Source organism: Neovison vison, chromosome 4 (genome assembly GCF_020171115.1).
Source record: "Neovison vison isolate M4711 chromosome 4, ASM_NN_V1, whole genome shotgun sequence".
NCBI lineage: Eukaryota > Metazoa > Chordata > Mammalia > Carnivora > Mustelidae > Neogale > Neogale vison.
The window spans coordinates 90,073,738-90,086,562 of record NC_058094.1 but is presented as its reverse complement, the minus strand read 5'-3'; positions in this window follow the sequence as shown (position 1 = coordinate 90,086,562).

The following is a 12,825-nucleotide window of genomic DNA, read 5'->3' as shown; positions in this document are numbered from 1 at the left end:
AAAATCCCACCAAGTGTGAGGACATGGTCCTAGGGGCCTACCAGGCCTGCAATGCGGGATCCTGGAGATGCAACTGAAAGTGTTTGTTTGAAAGCATGCTAAAGTTGAGGGACACAATGCCTGCTTTTGCCCAGGGCGGCCCTCAGGAGTGGTGTTGTCTCATTGGCCGTGCAGCTGGTTCCCATTTTGAGGGTTGAGCACCCATCGCAACAGCCAGGCTTCCTGCCATGGGGAAGGAGGAGTTCTATATTGTGCTTCAGGTTCCCCCATTGGTAGGGATTCCAGCAAAGGTCTGGGAAGGTTGCCTAATTTCTAAGGATGGGTAGAGATGACAGACATGGGCCGTGGCCAGTCTCACATGCTAGATAATGATCCCACACTCTGGGTGGCTGACACGAGGTCGGGCTCAGGCTCTGTCAGACACAGTGATAGTGGCCAGGGCAAAGTATAAATCGGGGTTCCCTCGAGGGCCGAGTAGATTGATTTTCATGGGGAGTTTCTAGGCAGACTCACAAGGCTCTTCTTCTTTCTATGGGGAAGGCAGAATGTTGCGTTTTGGCTCCAAATTCCCTATAAAGAGGGCTTGTGGGATGGGGTACCAGGTGGTGGGTATAATAGAGGGCACGGCTTGCATGGAGCACTGGGTGTGGTGAAAAAATAATGAATACTTTTTTTCTGAAAATAAATAAATTGGGAAAAAACAGACATAAAAAAATAAAAAATAAAATAAAAAAAAAAGAGGGCTTGTGGACCATTAGGGTGAGGATGGAATTGTAAACCCAAACTATGCATGAATACAGTGTCAAGTGAAAGGCATTTCCATTGTACAGCGACTGATTTGAATATCCAGCACCTGAGTAAGGGCAGATGTCAGATGTTTGCTCATGCTGGAATTTGTGTCTATGATGACTGACAAATGGAGGGGTGGCGTCAAGAGAATATGGAGGACTTCCCATGCTGGGGCTTGTGAGATGCAACAAACAGCAAGGTTTCCTTCTACCTGACCCGGGCAGTCTGGTTTGTTTGCTCTAGGGTGCCCCATGTGGAATTTTTGGGTAGCAGAGAACTACCTCATGGACGCCTGGAAAGCACACATCCTTTGACCGTTGTAGCTGAGGAACATGGCAGGTTCGTTTCGTGGCTCTTGGGCAACGTACCAACACCTTGAGTTGACATGGAGTCTCATGAAGTTGGGTCACAATGCTGGTTTGTTACCATGGAGATCTTAGAATGTGCTGGATCTAAGGGGCCGTGCAGGATTCATCTACCCTGAAAATTGGACACAGGTCCAAGAGCATCGTTTCCTTCTGGGGACAGGTGATGTTCTGTTGTGGGGATCAGGGACCACATGTTGGATCATAACTTGATATTCCAGAACAGGACTCTGAGAACAGATGTCTGAAGACCAAATCTAGGGTTCCAGTGAAGTCCTAGAGGCAAGTCAGGCTCAATCATCTGACTCAGAACCATTGACTTGGCTGTCTGCCTGGATGGAGGTACTCAGGGTGTTTCAGACTGCACGTTTGCGTCCAGAGCAGCCTCCAATGTTGGGGTGGGCTCAGGGGCCTGGCAGGTTTCTTCTAATCTGGAGGTTTGGGGCAACTGTGACGGGCAGTGTTGTCTTGGGGATGGCAGGAACTTTCCTGTGGTGTGCTCAAGAGACCATAACCTGGTGGGCCTGTGAGACATGGTTTTGGGAGAGAAGTCTGCAAACACAAACTTGGGTTAGGGTTAATGGCGAGATGATTGCAGGCCCAAGGCATAGACATGGAGGGTGGCTCGTCAGGAACTGTAAATAGGGTGACTCAAAGGCGGTAGCACCGACTTTTCTCTCTGGATGGTGTGGCCAGGATGGCCGGGGAATGCAGGTTTGTTTTCATGGTCCATGGGAGAGATTTCCTCTCTAAGGATCCTGGCGGCTCCCAATAGTTTGGTGCCTTTCTCGGGGAAGGGAAGAGTGCTTTTTTTCCATCTTATGGGTGCCCCAAACAGGGATTCCAAGATGGGCTCTGGGTCTAGGCACCTGAAAAATCCCACCAAGGGTTATGATTTGGGCCTAGGGGCATACCAGGCCTGCAATGGGGGTACTGGAGTATCAAGTGAGAGCATTTGTTTGAAAGCATGCTCAGGCTGAGGATCACCATGCCTGCTTGCGCCCAGGTAGGCCCTCAGGAGTAGGTGTAGTCTTATTGGCCATGCAGCTTCCTCCCACGCTGAGGGTTGAACAACCATCCCAAAAGCCATGATTCCTGCCATGGGGAAGGAGAAGTTCTCTATTGTGCTTCAGGTTCCCCCATTGGTAGGGATTCCAGGAAAGGTCGGGGGACAGATGCCTGGATACCAAGGATGGGTAGAGATAATGGCCCAGGGCCATGGCCGATCTCTCATGCTGTATATGGGCCCTGACCTCTGGGTGGCTGACACGAGGTCAGGGCTCAGGCTCTGTCAGACACAGCACTAGTGGCCAGGGAAAACTAGTAATCGGGGTTGCCTCGTGGGCCGAGTAGATTGATCCTCAAGTGCAGTTTCTGGGCAGACTCAACAGGTCCTTCTTCTTTCTATGTGGAAGGCAGAATAGTGCATTGTGGCTCCAGAATTCCCTATCAATAGATACTGCAGACCAGAAGGGTGAGGATGGAATAGTAATAGAAAGCTATAGTTAAATTCAGTGCAAGCGAAAGGCAGTTTCAGTGTGCAGCTGCTATTTCGGCTATCCAACACCTGAGTAAGGGCACATGTCAGATGTTTGCTCATGCTGGAGTTTGTTTCTATGATGGCCCACAAATGGAGGGGTGGCGTCAAGAGACCATGGAGGATTTCCAACCCTGGGGCTTGTGAGATGCTCCAAATAGAAAAGTTTCTTTCTACCAGACAGGGGGAGTCTGGTTTGTTTTCTCTGGTTTCTCCATGTGGAATGTTTGTGTAGCAGAGAACCCCATATGGATGTCTGGAAAGCACCCCTCCATTGACCATTGCAGCTGAGGAACATGGCAAGTTTGTTCTGGTGGCTCTGGGGCTATGTATCGAGGCCTTGAGTTGACATGGAGTCTCATGAAGATGGGTCACAATGCTGGTTTGTTGCCAGGGAGATCATAGAATGTGATGGTTGCTAAGGGGCCATGCAGGATTCAACTACCCTGAGGGTTTGACACAGGTCAAAGAGCAGGGCTTCTTTCTCGGGGAGGAGATGTTCTGTTTTGTGGCTCAGGGACCATATGTTGTATCATAAGTTGGTATTCCAGAACAGGCCTCTGAGGACAGATACCTGAAAACTTAATCTAGTGAGCCAATGAAGTCCTCGGGGCATGTCAGGTTCAATCTTCTGACTCAGGACCATTGACTTGGGTGTCTGCCTGGTGTTTCATACTGTGCATTTGCATCCAGAGTGGCCTCCATTTTTGGGGCTGGGCTCAGGGGCCTTACAGGTTTCTCCTAATCTAGAGGTATTGGGAAAAAGTGATGGGCACAGTTTCTTGAGGATTGCAGGTGCAGTCCTGTGTATCTGAAGTCCTGTGGTGTGGCTTCAGATACCAGAACCTGGGGGTCATTTGAGCCATGGTTTTAAGAGGAAATTCTTCAAACACAAACTCGGGATAGGGTTAATGGCGAGGTGAATGCAGGCCCAATGCATAGACTTGAGAAGCAGCTCGTCAGGAACTGTAAAAAAGTGATGGGCACAGTTTCCTTGAGGATTGCAGGTGCAGTCCTGTGTATCTGAAGTCCTGTAGTGTGTGACTTCAGCTACCAGAACCTGGAGGTCATGTGAGCCATGGTTTTAAGAGTTTGTGTCTTCAAACACAAACTCGGGATAAGGTTAATGGTGAGGTGATTGCAGGCCCAATGCATAGACTTGGAGCAGCTCGTCAGGAAGTGTAAATCGGATGACACAAAGGTGGTAGCACACGATTTTTATCTGGATTGTATGTCCAGTATGGCCTCGGATTGCAGGTGTGGTCTCATGGGTCCATGGCAGATTTTACTTCTCAAGGATCCTGGTGACTACCAATAGTTTGGTGGTTTTCTCAGGGAAGGGAAGAGTGCTGTTTTCCATCTTTAGGGTGCCCCAAAATAGGGATTCCAGAGATGGGCTCTGTGTCTGGGTCCCTGGAAAATCCCACCAAGGGTTAGGATTTGGGCCTAGGTGTGTACCAGGCCTGCAATGCAGGATCCTGGTGGTGCAACTGAGAGCGTTTGTTTGAAAGCATGCTCAGGCTGAGGGTGACAATGCCTGCTAGTGCTTAGGGTGGACTGCATGAGTGGGCGTGGTCTCCTTGGCCAGGCACCTGGCTCCCATGCTGAGGGTTGAACACCCATCCAGCAGCCAGGAATCCTGCCATGGGGAAGGAGGAGTTCTCTATTGTACTTTAGGTTCCCCCATTGTAAAGGATTCCAGCAAAGGTCTGGGGAGAGATGCCTGAATACCAAGGATAGGAAGAGATGACAGACTTGGGCCATAGCCAGTCTCACACGCTGGATAAAGGCCCCTATCTCTGGGTGGTTGACACTAGGACTTGGCTCAGGCTCTGTCAGACACAGCTCTAGTGCCCAGGGCAGCCTACAAATCTGGGCTCCCTTGAGCACCGAGCAGATCCATCCTCATGTGGAGTTTCTGGGCAGACTCACCAGGCCCTTCTTTCTATGGGGAAAGCAGAATATTGCATTGTGGCTCCAGAATTCCCTCTCAAGTAGGCCTGCTGACCAGGAGGTTGAGGATGGAATTGTAAACCCAAGCTATGGTTAAATTCAGTCAAGCAAAAGGCAGTTCCAGTGTGCAGCAATTGAATCGAAAATCCAGCACCTGATTAAGGGCGGATTTCAGATGTTTGTTCATGCTGGAGTTTGTGTTTATGATGACCGACAAATGGAGGTGTGGCGTTAAGAGGCCATGGAGGATTTCCCATGCTGGCACTTGTGAGATGCTCCAAACAGCAAGGTTTCCTTCTACCGGCCAGGGGCAGTCTGGTTTGTTGTCTCCAGGTTCCCCCATATGGAAAGTTTGTGTAGCAGAGCACTCCCGTATGGATGCCTGGAAACCACACCTCCACTGACCATTGCAGCTGAAAAACACGGCAGATTCGTTCTGGTGACTCTGGGGCGAAGTAGCAAGGCCTTGAGTTGACATGGAATTTCATGAAGTTGTGTCACAATGCTGGTTTTTTACAGGGAGATCTTAGAAACGCCGGTGGCTAAGGGGCCGTGCAGGATTCATCTACCTTGAGGGTTTGACACAGGTTCAAGAGCACGTATTCCGTCTGGGACAGGTTATGTTCTATTTTGGGGATCAGGGACCATATGTTGTATCATATTGGTATTCCAGAACAGGCCTCTCAGGCCAGATGCCTGAAAACCTAATCTAGGTTTCCAATGAGGTCGTAGGGGCATGTCAGGTTCAATCTTCTGACTCGGGACCATTGACTCAGTGTCTGCCTAGAAGGAGGTGATCAGGATGTTTCAGATTGTGCATTTGCATACAGAGAAGCCTCCAATATTGGACTGGGCTCAGGGGTCTTGCAGGTTTCTCCTAATCTGGAGATTATTGGGCAACTGGATGGACACTTTTTCCTTGTGAATGGTAGGCACTCTCCTGTGGTGTGGCTCTAGAGACCCCATCCTGGTGGGCATGTGAGTCATAGTTTTGGAAGAGAAGTCTTCAAACACAAATTCGGGTTAGGGTTAATGGCAAGGTGATCACAGGCCCATTGTGTAGACCTGGAGGGCAGTACGTCTGGAACTGTAAATCGATGATTCAAAGGCAGAAGCACAGGATTTTGTGTCTGTATAATGTGTCCAGGAAGGCCTCGGAATGCAAGTGTGGTCTAATGGGTCCATGGGAAATTATTCCTCTCTAATGATCCAGGCAGCATCACAATGCCTGCTTGTGTTCAGGGAGGCCCTCAGGAGTGGCCGTTGTCTCCTTGGCCATGCATCTGAGGGTTTGACAACTATCCCAACAGTCAGGATTCCTTCCATATGGAATGAGGAGTTCTCTATTGTGCTTCAGGTTCCCCCATTGAAAACGATTTCAGCAAAGGTCATGGGCAGTTGCATGAATACCATGGATGGGTAGAGTTGATGGCCCTGGGCCATGGCTGGTCTCACATGCTGGATATGGACCCTGCACTCTGGGTCGCTGACTCGACCTCAGGGCTCAGGCACTATCAGACACAGCACTAGTAGCCGGGGCCAAGTAGAAATCCGGGTTCCCTCTAGCACCAAGTAGGTGGATCTTCATGGGGAGTTTCTGGGCCAACTTAGCAGGCCCTTCTTCATGCTTTCAAACAAGTCCTCTCAGTTAAACCACCAGTATCCTGCATTGCATTTCTGTTACACCCCTAAGCCCAAATCCTAACACTTGGTGGGCTTTTCCAGGTGCCCAGACCCATAGCCCATCTCTGGAATCCCTGTTTTGGGGCACCCCTACGATGTAAACGAGCATTCTTCCCTTCCCCGAAAATGCCATCAAACTATGGGGAGCTGCCAGGATCCTTAGAGAGGAAAAGTGTCCCATGGGCCCATAAGAACACACCTGCTTTCAGAGGCCAACCTGGACACACAATCCTGATAGAAAATTCTATGCTACCGCCTTCCCGTCACCTCAATTACAGTTCCTGACGAGCTGCCATCAAGGTATATGCATTAGGCCTGTGACCACTATGCCACTAACCTTAACCTGAATTTGTGTTTGCAGATTTCTCTTGAAAAACCATGGATCACATGCTCAACAGGATGGGGTCTCTGGAGCCACACTACAGGACTGTGCTTCTATCTCCAAGGAATCTGTGCCTGTCACAGTTGCCCAAACCTTCCAGATTAGGAGAAACCTGCAAGGCCCCTGAGCCAACCCCAATATTGGTGTCCACTCTGGAAGCAAATGCACAGTCCGAAACAACCTGATCACCTAAATCCAGGAAGACAGCCAAGTCAATGGTCCTGAGTCAGAAGATTGGTTTGACATGCCCCTGGGACTGTATTGTTACCCTAGATTAAGATTTTAAGCATCTGTGCTCAGGGTCCTGTTCTGGAATACCAAGATAGGATACATCACATTGTCCCTGGGCCACACAATGGAAAATCTCCTGTCCCAGGAAGGAAACTGTGCTCTTTGACCTGTGCCAAACCCTCCACGTACGAGAATCCTGCATGGCACATTAGCCCCAGCACATTCTAAGATCTCCCTCATAACAAATTAGCATTGTGACCAAACTGCAAGAGATTCCTATCAACTCAAGTCCTGGATACTTCGACCACGAGCCACCAGAATGAACCTGTCATGTTCCTAAGCTGCAAATGTCAATGGAGTTGTGCTTTCCAGGCATCCAAGTGGGAAGGCTCTGCTACCCATACTTTCCACATGGGGGACCCTGGAGCAAACAAACCAGACTCCAACAGACCTGCAGAAGGAAACCTTGCTGTTTGGAGCATCTCACAAGCTTTGGCATGGGAAATCCTCCATGGCCTCTTGGTGCCACCCTCCATTTGTCAGTCATCACAGACAAATTCAGTGTTAGCCAAGATCTGACATCTCGGGGCGCCTGGGTGGCTCAGTGGGTTAAGCCGCTGCCTTCGGCTCAGGTCATGATCTCGCGTCAGGATCGAGTCCCGCATCGGGCTCTCTGCTCAGCAGGGAGCCTGCTTCCTCCTCTCTCTCTCTCTGCCTGCCTCTCTGCCTACTTGTGATCTCTATCTGTCAAATAAATAAATAAAATCTTAAAAAAAAAAATCTGACATCTGCCCTTACTCGGCTGCTGGATATCTCATATAAGCTGCTGCGCATTGGAACTGCTTTGTACTTGGGACTGAATTGAACCATAGCTTGTGTATACAAATCCATTGTCAACCTACTAGTCCCTAAGCCCTCATGATAGGGAATTCTGGAGCCACAACGCAGCATTCTGACTTGCCCATAGAAAGAAGAGGTGCCTGGTGAGTCGGCCCAGAAACCCCACATGAGGATAAATATGCTAGGCCCTCAAGGGAACCCCGATTTATAGACTGCCCTGGGCACTAGTGCTGTGTCTGACAGAGCATGAGCCCCGACATAGTGTCAGCCACCAAGAGAGCCCGCCCCATTATCAGCATGAGAGAATGGCCATGGCCCAAGTCCGTCATCTCTACACATCCTTGGTATTCAGGCACCTTTCTCCAGACCTTTGTTGGAAACCCTACCAATGGGGATATCTGAAGCACAATAGAGAACTCCTCTTTCCATGGCAGGAAGCCTAACTGTTGCGATGGGTGTCCAACCCTCAAAGTGGGAGCCAGCTGTATGGCCAATGAGAACACGACCTCTCCTGAGGGCCCCCCTGGGCACAAACAGACATGGTGACCCTCAGCCTGAGCATGCTTTCAAACAAGCCCTCTCAGTTACACCACTAGGATCCTACATTGCAGGCCTGGAAAATCCCTAGGCCCAAATGCTAACACTTGGTGGGATTTTCCAGGTGCCCAGACCCAGAGCCCATCTCTGGAATCCCTGTTTTAAGGTACCTCTAAGATGAAAAACAGCACTCTTCCCTGTTAGGGAACCCTGTTTTAGGCACCCTTCCCCTGTTTTAGGGCACCCCTAAGATGGAAAAGAGCACTCTTTTCTTCTCCAAATAATCCACCAATCTTTGGAGAGCCACCAGGATCCTTAGAGAGGAAAAGTCTCCCATTGAACCATGAGACCACACCTACATTCTGAGCCCATCCTGGACACACAATCCAGATAGAAAATCCTGTGCTACCAGCTTCCAGTCACCCTAATTACAGTTCCGGATGTACTGCTCTCTAGGTCTATGCATTGGACATGTGATCACCTCACCACTATCCCTATCCCAAATTTGTGTTTGCAGACTTCCCTCCCAAAATCATGGTTCTCATAACCTCCAGGATGGGGTCGCTGGAGCCTTACCAAAGGACTGGCCCTGCCATCCCCAAGTAAACTGTGCCCATAACAGTTGCCCAAAGCCTCCAGATTAGAAGAAACCTCCAAGGCCTGTGAGCCCACCCCAATATTGGAAGTGGCTCTGGATGCGAATGCACAGTCTGAAACACCCTGATCACCTACATACAGACAGACACTCAAGTCAATGCTCCTTAGTCAGAAAACTGAACCTGACGTACACCTAGTACATTCCTGGAACCATAGATTAGGTAGACAGATTAGGCATCTGTCCTCAGAGGCCTGTTCTTGAATACCAAGTTAGGATACAACATATGTACCCTGAGCCACAAAACAGAACATCTCCTTTCCCAAGAAGGAAACTATGCACATCGACCTGTGCCAAACCCTCAGGGTAGGAGAATCCTTCATGGTCCCTTAGCCACCAGCACATTCTAAGACCTCCGTTGTAACAAACCAGTATTGGAACACCTCTGTAAGAGATTCCAAGTCAACTCAAGGCATTGGTACTTAGCTCCAGAACCACCAAAACGAACCAATCATGTTCCACAGCTGCAATGGTCTTTGGACGTGAGCTTTCCAGTCATCCATGTGGGAGCGCTCTGCTATCCAAACTTTCCACATGAGGGACCCTGGAGGAAACAAACCAGACTCCTCCTGTCCATTAGAAGGAAACCTTGTTGTTTGGAGCATCTCACAATCCTAAGCGTGAGAAATCCTCCATGGGCTCTTGACGCCACCCCTCCATTTGTCCGTCATCATAGACACAAACTCCACTGTGAGCAAACATCTGACATCTGCCCTTACTCAGGTGCTGGATATCTCATATAAGCTGCTGCACATTGGAACTGACTTTTGCTTGGCACTTAATTTAAGCATAGCTGGTGTTTACAATTGCATTCTCAACCTACTTGCCCCCAAGTCCTCTTGATAGGGAGTTCTGGAGCCACAACACAGCATTCTGCCTGCCCCATAGAAAGAAGTGCTTCGTGAGTCTGCGCAAAAACCCCATATGAGGATCAATCTGCTCGGCCCTCGAGTCAACCCCGATTCATAGGCTTCTCTGGGCACTAGTGCTGTGTCTGTCAGAGCCTGAGCCCAGACCTCATGTCAGCCGCCCAGAGAGAGGGGCCCGTATCCAGCATGTGAGAACGGCCATGGCCCAAATCTGTCATCTCTATGCATCCTTGGTATTCAGGCATCTATCCCCAGACCTTTGCTGTAATCCCTGCCAATGGGGGAACATGAAGCACAATAGAGAATTCCTCCTTCCCCATGGCTGGAAAGCTGGCCATTGGAATGGGATTCCAGCCCTCAGGGTGGGAGCCAGCACACGGGCAATGGGACCATGCCCACTCCTGAGGGTCGCCCTGGGCACAAACAGGCATTGTGATGCTCAGCCTGAGCATGCTTTCAAAGAAGCCCTCTCAGTTACACAACCAGGATCCCGCATCGAAGGCCTGGTATGCCCATAGGCCAAAATCCTAACCCTTGGTGGAATTTTCCAAGCTCCCAGACCCAGAGCCCATCTCTGGTATCCCTGTTTTGGGGCACCCCTAAGATCGAAAATAGCACTCTTCCCATCCCGAAAAGCCGTCAAACTATTGGGAGCAGCCAGTATCCTTAGAGAGGAAAAATCTCCCATTGACCCATGAGACCACAGCTGCATTCTGAGGCCATCCTGGACTCACAATCGAGATATAAAAGTCTGTGCTTCTGCCTTCGAGTCACTCGAATTACTGTTCCTGGTGAGTAACACTCTAGGTATACACATTGCCCTGAGATAACCTCGCTGCTAACCCTAACCTGAGTTTGTGTTTGCAGACTTCTCTCCCAAAACCATGGCTCACATGCCCTCCAGGATGGGGTCTCTGGAGCCACACCACAGGACTGTGCCTTCCATCCCCATGGAAATTGTGCCTGTCACAGTTACCCAAACCCTCCAGAGTAGGTTGAAAAATGCAAGGCCCATGAGGCAACCCCAATATTGGAGGCTACTGTGGACACAAGTGCACAGTCTGAAACACCCTGATCACCTACATCCAGGCAAACACCCAAGTCAACTGTCCTGAGACTGAAGATTGAACCTTTCAAGTACCTGGGACCTCATTGGAACCCTAGATTAGGTTGTCAGGCATCTGTCTTCAGAGGCCTGTTCTGGAATATCAACGTATGATACAACATGTGGTCCCTGAGCCACACAACATTACATCTCCTGTCCCCAGAAGGAAACCTTGCTCGTCGACCTGTGTTAAGCACTCAGGGTAGGAGAATCCTGCATGGCACCTTAGCCACCAACACATTCTAAGATCTACCTTGTAACAAACCAGCATTGTGACCCATCTGCAAAATATTCCATGTCAACTTAAGGCCTTGGTACTTCGCCCCAGAGGTACCCTTAAGATCCTGCCATGTTCCTCAGCTGCATTGGTCAATGGAGGTGTGCTTTCTAGGCACCCATGCAGAAGAGCTTTGCTACCCATACTTTTCACATGGGGTATCATGGAGCAAACAAACCAGACTCCACCTGTCCAGTAGAAAAAGCAACCTTGCTGTTTGGAGCATCTCACTTGCATCAGCGTGGGGAATCCTCCATGGTCTCTCGATGCCACTCCTCCATTTCTCGGTCATCATGGACACAAATTCCAGTGTGAGTAAACATCTGACATCCACCTTAACTCAGGTGCTGGATATTTCGTTTGTTGGCCAACATATATACTAACTCCATCTTGAGCAGACATCTGTTCCTCGTCCGTACTAAGGTGCTGGAGATCTCAAAACAACCGCTACACATTGGAACAGCCATGTACTCAGCACTGAGCTTAACGATAGCTTGTGGTTTCAGCCTTCTGTTCTCACACGACTTGCCTTCAAGCCCTCCATATTTGGAATTTGGGAGCCACAATGCAGCCTTATGCCTGCCCACCAGAAAGAAGGAATGCCCTATGGGTCTGCGTGTAACCCCACATGAGAATTCACCTGCACAGCCCTCTATGGCACCCTAATATCATAAGACACCCTGTGCACTAATGCTCTGTCTGACACAACCCAATCCTCGACCTCCTGGCAGCCACACAGATAGAGACCCATATCTGGCAGGTGTGACTTGTCTTGACCTGAGTCCTTCATCTCATACCAACCTGGGTATTCACGTACCTGTCCCAGAACATAGTTCAAATTCCTGCACATGGGGGAACTTGAAGCACAAAAGAGTACTCCTCCTTCCCCATGGCAGGAAAACTAAATGTTGAGATGGAGGTCCAACCCTCAGATTGGGATCCAGTTGCATGGAACAAGAGAAAATACCCACTCAGGAAGGGCAGCTGGGCACAAACAGACATTATGACCCTCACCCTGAGACCCATTTCCAACAAGTCACTGTGGGAGCTGGAGCATGGCACCACAGAGGGGGCCTGTCATGCCCATAGGCCCAAATCCTAAGCCTTTGTGGGGTTATCCAGGCACAGGGACCCAGAAACCATCTCTGGAATCCCTGTTTTGACAGGAACCCTGGCACGGTAAGCTGTGCTCTCTCCTTCCCTCAGTAAGACATCAAACTCTTGGGTTCTGGGCAAAATACCCAGAGAGGTAGAATATCCCATGGACACATGAGGACACCCCACCACTCTGAGGCCATCCTAGACACAATCCAGACAGAAAAGCCTTTGCTCCTGCCTCCCAGCCGCACGAAATTCAAATCCCGAGGAGCTGCCCCAGGTGCTGAAGATCGGGCCTGCCATCATCCTGCCTCTAATTTCTTACCCAATTTTATGTCTGAAGACTTTGGTCCCAGAGCCCTTAACCACATGCCCTCCAGGATGGGGCCGCCAGAACCACACTACATCACTGAGCCTGCTCTCCGGAGCAACCTCTGCCCGTCTCAGTTTCCCAAACCAACAAGATAAAGAGAAACCTGCAAGGCCCCTGAATACACCCGAATT